Here is a 13,045-nt window from a genome sequence, read left to right as displayed (position 1 = left end):
GGGGAGGGGATAATGATATAGGGTTGATCAGTTGATTAGAAGAAGGTGAATGAGAGGGAGGGAAGAAAAAGGAAAAGAGGTAGAAATATGAAATAAATTTAAAAATATGTAATATACATATATAAATGTATCAAAACTAATCTCACCTGCATGTGTATGTGGAAATACCAATAAAAATAAATAAATAAAAGAATGTAAGGAATAGAGGGAAGGAGAGAGAGTAAAGGGAGGGAGGAGGGAAGGAAAGAGGAGTAAAAGGGAATTGAAATGAAATTCCTTGCCTGTATTATTTTGTCAGAATGAACCCAAATCCTATGTATTCTTCAAATAAAATTTAAAAATAAATTATTCAATAACATCATTTCTATTAATTCTAAAAAATGAAATGGAGGACTTTGGGTTTTAGAGATGTTAAATATAGAATGTGAATTGTCATCCTGACTAGGGTGAGAGGAAACCTTAATGTAATTTTAGTTTGCATGTCCCTAATCAGTAGAGATAGTGAACATTTTTTCCTATATTTATTGGCAATGATGTGGGAAAAAGATACACTCCTAGATTGTTGATGGTACTTTAAATTAGTAACCACTTTGTAAAGCAGCATGGAGACACTTCAGAAAAGTAGGAATGGAGCCACCACATAACCCGGCTATTCCACTCCTTGTGGGGATATCCAAAAGACTTAAAATCACCATAGTGTAGGGGCATGGCCCCATCACTATTTACAGCAGCACAATTCACAAGAGCCAATCTATGGAATTAACCTAGGTGCCATTACACAGAAGAACGGTAAAGAAAATGTGCTATATATACACAAAAGATTATTACTCAGCCATAAATAAGAATTAAATGATGACGTTTGCTGGTAAATGGATGAAATTGGAGACAAACATGAAAAGTGAAATAAACCCCAAAGGTAAATGTTTTCTCTGATATGCAGAAACTAGGGAAAAAAAAAGATAAAAAGCCCAAGAAAAGAAAAGGGGGTGAGAACTTTCTTAAAATTGAGAAAGATCAGTGAAGTAGAGGTCACTTGTTGGACTGAGCGGGAGGAAGGATGCGATAAGGAGAGAGCAGTGGAATGAATCTGACCTCCCATTTGAGGGTTCATCCATGCACATAGCCCAGTGGGTCTCCCCATCATGGATATCCACAATGGCACTAATTAAGGAAAAAGTCTAGGTAAACAACAGAAAGATCGTAGAGTTGAGGAGTGGGATGGGGGAGGGAGGAAGGGAAGAACAGGGGAAGTACTGGGGATGTGATTAGAGCAAATCATGTTCCCTGCTTTTTTATAATTTTTTTCAAAATGAATCTTAATGTTATGTATAAATAAAAAGAGTCAAAAAAAAAAGAAAGAAAAAATGGAATTTTTAAAAAGGGAGATGATAGTACAGAGTGTGAAGACACCTGAGCCTCGCTGCAAAGAGCCCGGGGGATGGCATTTCTTAAGACCGTCCCCCTTCCCAGTTGTCACCAAACCAGTATGAAGCGCATGTCTGCCCTTGAGGGATGCAGGGGTTTTTTGTTTTGTTTTGTTTTGTTTCCTGAATTCAAATCTCCCTCCCACCTGCTCAAACTGCATAACTGATGGTGGAGTCTGTAATTCCTAAAACTTTTATGATTTTTTTTTCCAGACTCAACAATAGAGTTTGCCACCATCCCCAGATGGTCTTGCCACCTCTTCCTTATTGACTTGAGAGGGAGTCAGAAATCCAACTTGTGGTGTCCTCCATAGAGACAAATTCTAAACTGCATATACAAAGCTGGGCTAGTTCCCTCCTGTAAATAAAACAAAACCAAAACATCTTTCGTTTCTGTGAATACATCTGCCTTCCATCAAATTATCTTTCTGTCTTTACTAAACTTTAGGAAGATTGTGTTTCTGTGTGCACAAGTCAATGGCAAAAGGAGATTTAGAGTGAATGACATTTGGTTAAAAAGGAAAAAAAAAACTTCCGTTTGCCAACACAACTTATGATCATCATTGTTATCTGTCAATCAAACAGGCGACCACAATACACATCAAAATATTAAGTGCATGACTTGACATTGCATCAAGAACACTGTGGCATCAGGTTAATCTTTGTTCATCCCCTTCTGGAAACTCCAAAAAAATAACAAACATGAAACTTAAACAGCAAAAGCACAACACATTCAGCTGGGGTGGAAGAGAGATGGTGGGACATTTCCATTGTCCCCTTTAATGCAAGTGACCTGGAGGGATGAGAGTTCTTTTTTTTTTTTTTTCTGACCAGCTGCAGAAAAACTCGGAAGTTAAGCAAGGTGAATCGTATCGGGGAAGCCAGCCAGTCTCAGAACAGCACTCTCCTGGTCCATCTCATAAATCCTGATATCACTTGGCCTGCTATTCCATAGAGTGCCCACAGATTTTCTTTTTTTTTTGAAAGGCTTCAATCAACTTTTTGTGGTGGCCAAATGTAACTCTTGTCTCACTTGGGGCTAAACGTGGCATTACCATTTCCATCATCTTAAGTGGCTCCTGTTTTTGCAGGGAACCCAAGCTCTCCTGTCTTTTAAGTTCTCTTGTTGCTTGTGGCCGGCTGCCCACTAGTCTCTGGTTCGCAGCCTGGGACAGACTTTCACTTGGTGGCATGTTCCTCAAGCAAGGCCCAGCGATCTATTGGGAGTGGCGATGGTCAGCAGAGAGGGGGCCCCGGCTGCCACACTGCAAGGCTCTCCCCGCCCCCGTGAATCCCTTCAGTTCAGATCCTTCCTCTGGTCTTACAGATGCACTGGAGGAGAGCGTCATGTAAGTCCCACTGGCCCCTACTCCGCCGAGAAGGAAGTCAGCCTTGTACTAGAATCTCCATATCCAGGTGCACCTTAGGTCCTGGAGGGAAACTGCTGGACCCCTCTTGGAACTCTCATCAGCCTGGGATCCCGTGATGAACCCACAGGTACCTATTCCCGAAGGTTGTTGCATGTAGTGTTTTGTCAGATCACTGACCAGGAACAAGAAGGCTCTGAGCTTCTCACTAGTCGTGTCAAAGCAATCGGTGCACACGCTTGTAAAAAAATATCATGTGATTTCCTGTGTGGTGTTCATGACTTTTTCTTCAAGAAACCCACCAAGGTCCCAAGACTGTTTTACCACCTTACTTGGACCATCTCCAGTGAGTGATAAACTAACATGGCAAAAGAAGGAGAAACAATTCCAGAGACTGTGTACCCATTCACACACACACACACACACACACACACACACACACACACGTTCACTGGAGACCTCCTGGCTGTGGGATTGAGGCCTCTGAACAGCACTTGCCTCCTCACTGCCTGTCCCCAAGCAGGGGTGCTCTCCTGGGAGACAGGAGACGGGAGACGGGCCCTCCCTGCCCTGTGTCCACCACCTCAGCACACAACCTCTCTGAGGCCTCAGGCTGCTGGATTCCGAGCTCAGCTCCTGCTCAGACTCCTGCAGCCACCACTGTCCTCACGTCCACCTGGAGCCCTGCTTCTCGTGGCTTATGGTTCAGGAAAGAGGAGGACAGGAAAGACTCCGTGGTGAGGGTGCTCCTCCCTCCCACACAGAGCTCAGGAACAGCCACAGGAAGAAGAGGGGCCAGCTGGGGTGGAAGAGAGATGGTGACCCGGGTCAAGCCGGAAAGCATCGTTCTGCCTCCAGTTTAACACACGTGCATGGATTTAGGCAAATGCGGCATCTTTTTTTTTTTTTTAGTTAATTTTTTCGAATGCTGCATCTTGTGGACGTAGAAGTGACTCCTGAATTAAACAGCTTTTCCCAGAATAAAGGAAAAGGCTGGCAATCACCTGGGTAGGGTCATTGTAACAAAAGTTTTTCATGTTCCTGCTGAGGACATCATGAGGAATGAAATGCAGTGTGTTTTCACACAGGTCAACTGTTTTCAAAATAGTGTTTCCTCTAGACCCCTAATGTAACAGAAATAGGGACTAGAGAGCTACAATTCACAGTAGCTAAGCTATGGAACCAACCTAGGTGTTCTTCAACAGATGAATGGACAAAGAAAATGTGGTACATATACACAATGGAATATTACTCAGTCATAAAGAAGAATAAAGTTATGACATTTTCTGGTAAACGAATGGAACTGGAGACTATCATGCTAAGTGAAATAAGCCAATCCCAGAAAACCAAAGGCTGACTGTTCCCTCTGATCTGCAGATGCTGACACATACGAAGGTGGGCAGAGAATAGAAGTTCATTGGATTAGACAAAGGGGAATGAAAGGATGGGGATGGGAATAGAAAAGGCAGTAGAATGAAGTCAGACATAATTTTCCTATGTTCATATGTGAGTGCACAACCAGTGAAACTCCACATCAGGTCCAGCCACAAGAATGGGATCCTAATTAGATTAAGTTATACTCCATGTATTACAATATGTCAAAGATACTAGTGTCCGTTTATCTAAAAAGAACAACAGCAACAACAAGAAACTAGAGAGCTATTCACTGATGCATTTTCCTTTCCTCCAGGACGCACAAGGACATCATGGTCTCCAGGGGTGTGGTCATGTGCTGCATTCTGGCCAAAGAAATGTGGGGAGGTGACAACATCACGTCCAGATGTGGACCGTAGAGCAGCCTCACTATGGGCCCCTTCCCACATCTGGCACTGTCTGGGAGGACATCTGGTGCCACTTGTTGGAAGACCTGAGTCCCAGAATGACCACACGGCCCCAAGGGGATATCAGGACAGGGGCTAGGAGTGACCTGCTCCAGGTGATGATCCTTGTACCATCATTCAGAACTTAGCACTGGTGTTTTGTTTTGTTTAAATTTTAGTTTTTTAAGAAAAGCCGGTCCATTGTGACAAGGGGAAGCAGACCATGACTTAGTCTACTTTGTTTTTATTTAAAACCCCTCCACAGACGAGGCGTGCTTCCCATTCCCTCTCCCTGTGGAGACAGTGGAGGACCGAGGCAGCCCCCTGAACATCCCGCAGTCTGTTCTGTTCTGGTCCTCAGCAATGGCACTTGCTCGTTCTTCAAACAGAAAAGTTCAAAGAAGAAACCTAAGGTATTTTTAACAGGCGTTACTACAGGCAACTGTTGACTGTTGGACAGTCCTGAGCAACCTGGTCCCTGTGAGTGAGCATAGTGCTGGCATGTGGCCCATTCCCAGTAACAATGCCATATTTCTTGACCCAGTTGGTCCCTGTGGCTTTGGAGGGGAAGCCCGTAATGACCGGAGATTTTCTTTTTGTAGTGGCTAAAGATCTTTTTTTTTTTTTTCAGAGAGAGAGAATTTTTAATATTTATTTTTTAGGTGCTGAGGATCGAACCCGGGCCGCACGCATGCCAGGCGAGCGCGCTACCGCTTGAGCCACATCCCCAGCCCCGTGGCTAAAGATCTTTGGCTAGTAATCTTTTCTCAAACCACATCGTGTATCCCCCTCACTCACGGGCCTAGGAGTGTGCACCCCCGAGGGCTTATTCTTCATCCCATGTCCACTAGCCTTTATGGGTCCCCTCTGGCAGGTTACATGACAAAGGAACAGCAAGTCACCCTGTGTTCCCGCTTGTGGAGTACAGTTTGCTCTAATTTGGTCCCTGGTGCTTCCCATTAACTCCGTCTCCTGCCCCTATCCCTTTCCTCCACTCTATTGATCTTTCTGCTACTTATTTTTAGTTTTTTGTTTGTTTGTCTTTTGTTTTTTTTTCTTCTTTTCCTAGTTAGTGTTTTGCGGGTGTATATGATGGTGATATTCACTGCGGTATACTCATATACGTATGTAGGAAAGCCAGGTCAGATTCATTCCACAGGATTCTTGATTGACATCCTATAGGGGCCAGGACATGTGCTGCAGTCATGGTCATTAATTGTCCTGACGCTGCTCATAGTTGTTTGTCCACAGTGACAAGGTCTCCCACGTTTAGCTGCTGTTTTAGGGGGTCACTCATTCATGAGATTAATACTGCCGAAGGTGGGTTATAAGATCATGGAAATGCCAAGGTGTACTCAAATGCCAGCCCACGTCAGCTTACTACTGCGGGCAGTAGGATGCTTCCTTGTCACGGTCCATGTCTGTGGGGGTGGCATCAGGCATTTGAAAGCCATGGCTGGCTGCCTTCTGTGGGGCCCTAGTGCAAGCATATGCCTGTAATAGCCCCGTGCTTGAGCGTGCCTGTTCATGTTAGAGCCGCCTTGCAGTCTTCTGATGGAGCGAGGGTCCTGTGAGGTTCCCTGCCATCGCTGTGCAGGTAGCCTCCCCAGAGCTACCTGCTCCATCACCCGAGCCTCTGGCCTCTGCTGCTCTATGGGACAGACAGAGTAAGAGCCACCAAATGAGGTCTGATGACTTGGTGGGAGCTCCCGTAGTTTGCCGTTGGCCACAGAGATTTTCTCCCCTGTGACCTGCCTTCTGTGCAGTTGAGCCACGTGTTAGACATCTACCTTCACTTGGGTCACCTGCTTCCTGGCACCTGGCAGAAGAGCGAAGCTGCGTGCTGCCACATGATGCACAGTCACTTCCTAATGCGGCAGTTGTTTTCAGTGTCTTTCCATGTCCTTGTCCCCTTCCACAGCTGTGACAAGGATCCTAAAGGAACACACTTATTGCTCTGCTGTGGCCACAGGACCCCCTCAAACCCATCAGGGCAGACAGAAAGATTGAGCCCCTAGGGTTGTGCTTGGACTAATCTGCCCCAATCTTGCAATTGCTCTCCAAATATTTCTTTGTAGTTTTGTTTTTGGTACCAGGGATTGAACTCAGGGGCACTCGACCACTGAGCCACATCCCCAGCCTTATTTTATATTTTATTTAGAGACAGGGTCTCACTGAGCTGCTTAGTGCCTCGCCATTGCTGAGGCTGGTTTCCAATTCACAACCCTCCTGCCTCAACCTCCCGTGCCACTGGGATTACAGGTGTGCGCCACCACGCTCAGCTCTTTGTGTTTTTTATTTTTTTATTTTTAGTTGTACATGGGCACACTACCTGTATATATTTTTATGTGGTGCTGAGGTGAGGATCGAACCCAGTGCCTCATACATGCTAGGCAAGCTCTCTACCACTGAGCTACAGCCCCAGCCCCTCTTTGTAGTTTTTATCATGAGGTAGTGTTGAATTTTGTCAAATTCTGCCACCTATTGATGCGTTCATGTCATTGTACTTCATTGTATTCTTGTGGTCAATTACTCTATGGGTTTGTATATATTGAACCAATCCTGCGTTCCTGGAATTAAACAAACTTGGTCATGTTTTACAATCCTCTTAATGTTTTTTTTTAAATATTTTAAACTAAACTAAATGTGTCTTTTTTTCGTGAATCATACTTTTCTATTAAAGAGGGGTTCCACTGAGACATATTCATAAGTGCATATGACATAATTTGCTCCATTTGATTCCCTAGTCATTCCTCTTTCTCTCCTCTTTTCACTCCCTGGACCCCCATTTTCTATTCTACTGGTCTCCATTCTATTTTTGTGAGATACGACTTTTACGTTCCTTGTTCGATTCTTGCTCCTGCATGTTAGCAGAAACATTTGACCTGGGACTCTCTGAGTCTGTTTCGTATCTCTCAGCCTGATGTTCTCCAGTTCCATCCATTTACCAGAAAATGGTACCAGTTCATTCTTCTTATTTACTTCTTAACTTGAATGTAAGCGTAAGTCTTGAACTCATGGTAGTGCCATTTCATGTAGCATCCAGAGTCTTGATGGCCGTTGCCATAGAACTTCAGTCACTGTCGGAGTGAAGGGCTTTGGTTTCATTCCTGGATGACATACTCAAAGGGACCAAACTGTAACGAGTTTCTCTCATGTCCACGTTAGTTGAAAACAAGCAACGGGCCTTTCTTTTTTTGACAAAAGAGGGCTCTGCATCCTCATGGCCTGTAAACACAAAGGCTGTCTTTTCCAGTTTCATGTACATGAAGTAGGAGAGAAGAGACCGAGGGCCACAGAGCTGGTGAAACTGCGAGACAGAATCTGAGGAAACTACTTTAGGGTTGGCTATTGTGGGTGGGGGGCTGAAGGGGAAAGATGTGGTCGTATCCGTGTTTGGGAAGGTAAAGGAAGAAGGGAGGGTGGAATTGGAGAGGGGGCTGCCTTATTTGGAGAGGAACGAGGCTGCCTGAGTGGTCCATGTTGAAGGGACCATCTGAACCCTGCACAGGTCTGAGTGTACTGACATGAGTTATTCTGCGACCCCTGGGGCTTTCATATGAAGAAAGTGTTGTCTACATTTACTGAGCTGCAGATGTACTGATGGCTTTTCCAAGGGCATACAGTCCTCAGAGCCCAGAGAGGGAACATTATATTAAGACCTCAAATACTTAATTGTCCTGTTTGGCCTTTCTGCCTCTTCCCTATTGACCTGGGAGGACATTGGGACGTCCAACTAGCAGTGTCCTTCAGACAGATAAATTCTAAAATGGATTATGTAAACCTTAGCTAATTTTTTTTCTGTAAACACAGCTAAAACATCTTTCCTTGCTGTTGCAATAACTGCTTTGGATTTATGTTCCCTGTCTTCAGAAAAACCTAGGAAGATTAGCGTTTCTATCTACAGAAGGAAATGTCAAAAGGAGATTTAGAGAGAGTAATATTTGTTTTAAAAGGAAAAAAAAATCCTGCCCTTTACCACTACAGGACTATTCTCATCACATTTCTGTCTGTCAACACACCTGACCACAGTGACAATCAGCACATGGCACACATCACCCGAGATTGCATCAGGAGCACATATTGAGCCGAAGTTAATCTCTTTCCATCCTTCTTGTGACTACTCCAAAAATAACAAACATGAAATTTAACAACAACAACAACAAAAAAAAACCAAAGGAACAAAGTCGTCAACTGAACAGTGTGGTGGAAAAATAAATTGCCAACATTTGGTTACAAGTGTTGAGGGGGTCCTGACGGAGGGAGAGCAGAGAGAAGGAAATCCGTGGAGAATCAAGAGCAGAGGACAGGGTGATGGCATGTCCTGGAGAAAAGGTCAGAGCCAGGAGCCAGAGGGGAGAAGAAGACACGAGGTTTTGGGGAGCACCTGGATAATTTTGGGGATTGCAAACTGGGAAGGATGAGATAGAAACCCAACCAGACACCGGCAGCTTCCTGTCACCTCTGCCCTTCGTCCATAAGTGTTCTCTGCACACACTTTTACTGTCCTCCTCAGTGCAAGGGAGGGATGCTGGGGTGCAATGTCTCTCTGGTCAATGACAGAAAACTATGAAGCAAAGCAGAAAAAATGGCGTCAGTAACCCAAAGTGTCTCTGTTGATGGATTTCTTGCTCCATTTTATGAATCCTGAGATTATTTGGCCTACTTCTCCTGGAAGTCTTAACAACAACAACAACAAAAAAAAAATATTTAAAGCTTCATTCAACTCCTCATCGGAGCCACAGTGCCCCTCCTTTCACTTGCTGGACATAATTATTTATGTACGTTCCCCTTTCTAAGTGGCCCGTTTGGGCAGAGCGCTCTTGTTTCCCAGGATGTTTGTGGCTTCCTGTCCTCAATGCTCTCATTCCCAGCACGGGGCAGATTTAGAAACGGTGGCATGTTCCTCCAGCGAGGTCCAGCACCCTACTGAGTGGGCGGATGGTCAAGAAGACATGACAGGCCTGGGCCACCTCACTCGTGGCCATTCTCCTTGTGGGTTCCTTTATGTAGTATGGGTACCCTGGGTAGACCAGATGTATCAGAACAGAGCCTCACATGAGGCAGCAGTCCTGAGCCGAGGGAACGAGAACCCTTGATGTTCAGGGGTTTACCACAGGCTGGAGGAAAACTGCTGGGGAACAGTCTGGATCTCTCATTTCCCTGTGGAAGTGCATAGGAGCAGAGCCCCACAGCTCACTGGAACGTGGCCTGTGTGTGTGTGGTATGGGACCATGAGGGTTTCCAGCACTTAGAGCCTGCTGGTCCTTGGTGGGTCCATTCTTGCTTTGGCGCTGCATCTATGTATTGATCTTATCAATGCCTGGGTCTGGGGTGGAATATATGGATACAATTTGGTCGTCAAGTCATGCATACATGTTGAAATATCTGTCATTTTTTAGTAGAAGTGAACCACGGAGGTTCATGACTAAAGCCAGAGGACCGGAAGATCAACAGTGAGTAGAGCTGGGTAGGGTGTACAGGTGTCCCCCCACCCTACATGTCCTTGGTCTGTTTCTGTGATTTTGAAGTGAATTTCAAATAGAGCTAAGAATGTATCATATGAAGAAACGTCTGCCTTCCCTGGAAAGAAGTCCTTTGTCCACGCAGAGAGTGTGGATCGGGCGTGTAGTCAGTGGATCGTGTGATGAGCCCACTGGTGGGAGGTGATGTATGAGTCAACTTGCCGGTGGATGAAAGGTCTCCATGGTCAACTGTGTCCGGGATTATGTCCGAGCTCTCTGCACTCTTAGGAACAGCACAAATAGGGTAGGACACAACATGACAACGTGTTAGCTTTGGAAACTGTTGGTTAAGAAAGCCTTCCTGCTTTCCCCTTCCTTCTTGTTCCTGGGGTGTGAAAGAGAAGATGGATTTAGACAAAGAGGTCCATCTGGTTGCCATGATTAGGTGCATAAAGGGAAGGAAACAAGTTCAGATGTCCAGTGACCTGTACAGTGGGCCTCCCTGGGCACATGAGAGCTTGCAGCCAGAAGTCTGGGGGCTTTGGGTGTGCTAGGTCTATGGCAGGGGTCTGTGGCATGTGAGTGGTAGCTGCACCAGCTTGCTCACTACCCTGAAGACCTCTAGGGCAAGAATGGCACCAGATAAGCAGGATCAAGGGAAGAATAAGAGAGCGTCTCCATGGAGTCTCTAACCTGGGGTATGTTGGTGATTTGGGGACTAGCAGAAGTTCTTAGAGCTTTGACTGAAAAACCTGATATCATTGTGGGGTTTTTTTCTTTTTTCCTGCTTCTGGGAATTGGACCCCAGGACTTTGCTCATGCTAGGTCAACTATTTACCATGGATTTACACTACCCGATCTACATATTTAATATTCAAAAAATATTAAATGTGGGCTGAAGTTGTAGCTCAGGGGTAAAGCACTTGCCTTGCACGTGTGAGGCCCTGGGTTTTATCTTCAGCACCATATAACAATAAATAAATAAAATAAAGATATTGTGTCCATCTACAACTAAGAAATAAATACATTTTTAAAATTTATTTTAAAATATTTAATATATGCGACAAAAAGCTAATGCATGTTTTCAGGAACTTAGCCAAGTATTTTTATATCTATGAGTGGTGACATAATATCATTATTATCATTATTGCTAGAACAAGGGAATTTTATTCCCCTTTTATCTTTCTAGATTAAATCATGAGGGTTGGGGTTGTAGCTAAGTTGTAGAGCAGTTGCCTAGCATGCATGAGGCACTGGGTTTGATCTTCAGCACGCATAAAAATAAACAAATAAAATAAAAGCATTCTGTCCATCTACAACTACAAAAAATTTTTTTAAAAAATTTTTAAATTATGAAAATGTCATGTGAAGGGAAAGATAGTAAAGAATGACTCTTGAGGGAGCAATGTCTTTTTGTACTTTGAACTCCTCTGAGCTACAGGCCAATGATGACATCGTGATCTATGACTCAAAGTCCTTCTTAGCAATTTGTCACCCACTAAGAAGTTTATTTCCATATGGAGATCTTGTATTCAGCTAACCTGATGGACTTTTATCTGTCTTAATAATTTTCTCAATAAATTGTTACAGAATTCTCTGATAATTAAATAGTTATAAATAGTGACTGATTTGTTCATGTTATCATTTTTATTTGTTCTAATTAGTTTTACAAGACAGTAGAATGCATTTTGACACATCATACATCAATGGAGTATAACTTCTCATTCATCTGGTTGTACATGATGTAGAAGAATCACATTGGTCGTGTTGTCATATAGGTTCATAGGGTAATAATGTCTGCATCATTCTACTACCCTTCCTACCTCCATGCCCCTCTCCTCCCTTCACTTCCCACTACCTAATCCAAAGTACCTCTATTTTTCCCTAGCCCCCACCTTGTTGTGAATTAGCATCTGCATATCAGAGAAAACATTTGGTCTTTGGTTTTTTGGGGATTGGTTCCATAGTTTAGCTGCTATAAACATTGATGTGGCTGTGTCACTATAGTATGCTGATATGAAGTCCTTTGGGTATATACTGAGGAGTGGGATAGCTGGGTCAAATGGTAGTTCCATTCCAAGTTTTCTTAGAAATCTCCATACAGCTTTCCATAATGGTTGCCCCAATTCGCATTCCCACCAGTAATGGATGAGTGTGCCTTTCCTCCAAAATCCTTGCCAATATTTATTGTTGCTTGTATTCTTGATAATTGCCATTCTGACTGGAGTAAGATGAAATCTTAGAGTAGTTTTGACTGGCATTTCTCTAATTGCTAGGGATGTTGGACATTTTTTCACATATTTGTTGATGATTGTATTTCTTCTGTGAAGTGTCTGTTCGGTTCCTTGGCCCATCTATTGATTGGGTTGTTTGTTTTCTGGGGGGTTGAGTTTTTACTCTTTATGATGCCACTATCATTATTAGCTAAAAGAAAGTTTTGCATCCCACTGAAACTATATAAGGATGATAGCTGTGTGTTTCCAGATATAACCAGCTCACTCTCAGGTTTTTCAATGTCACCTGGGTTTACTTTCAAGAGTAAAAATTAGAACCAGGTCGTCTATTCTACTTTTAAGAATAAGACAGTATTCATAACAGAATGTTTCCTTCAGGTAGTGTACTTTTTGGGGCATTCCACACAGTGTTAGTTTCTGTTGGGAGTCACCCCGGCTCCAAAGACCAACTTCCCCATCCCCTGAGAAGAGCCGTCCAATGGTGAGCCCTGCTGACTCACATAATCCTTACCCACCAATCAGACTAGCCCTGCTGGCTCACATGATCCTTACCCACCAATCAGACTAGCCCTGCTGGCTCACATGATCCTTACCCACCAATCAGAAAGTGCCCAGTGCCAATTGTCAAACTGTTAAACCTTTAAACTGTCATAACTGTCAAACTGCCCCCGGCTCTATAAATATGCAGAGCTGTTCCTCAATAAATGGGCACTTCTCTGATGACAAGCTTTGTCC

This window comes from Marmota flaviventris, chromosome 9, assembly GCF_047511675.1.
Source record: "Marmota flaviventris isolate mMarFla1 chromosome 9, mMarFla1.hap1, whole genome shotgun sequence".
NCBI classification, from domain to species: domain Eukaryota; kingdom Metazoa; phylum Chordata; class Mammalia; order Rodentia; family Sciuridae; genus Marmota; species Marmota flaviventris.
The sequence above is the reverse complement of the archived record's forward strand: the minus strand, read 5'-3'. Positions refer to the sequence as shown.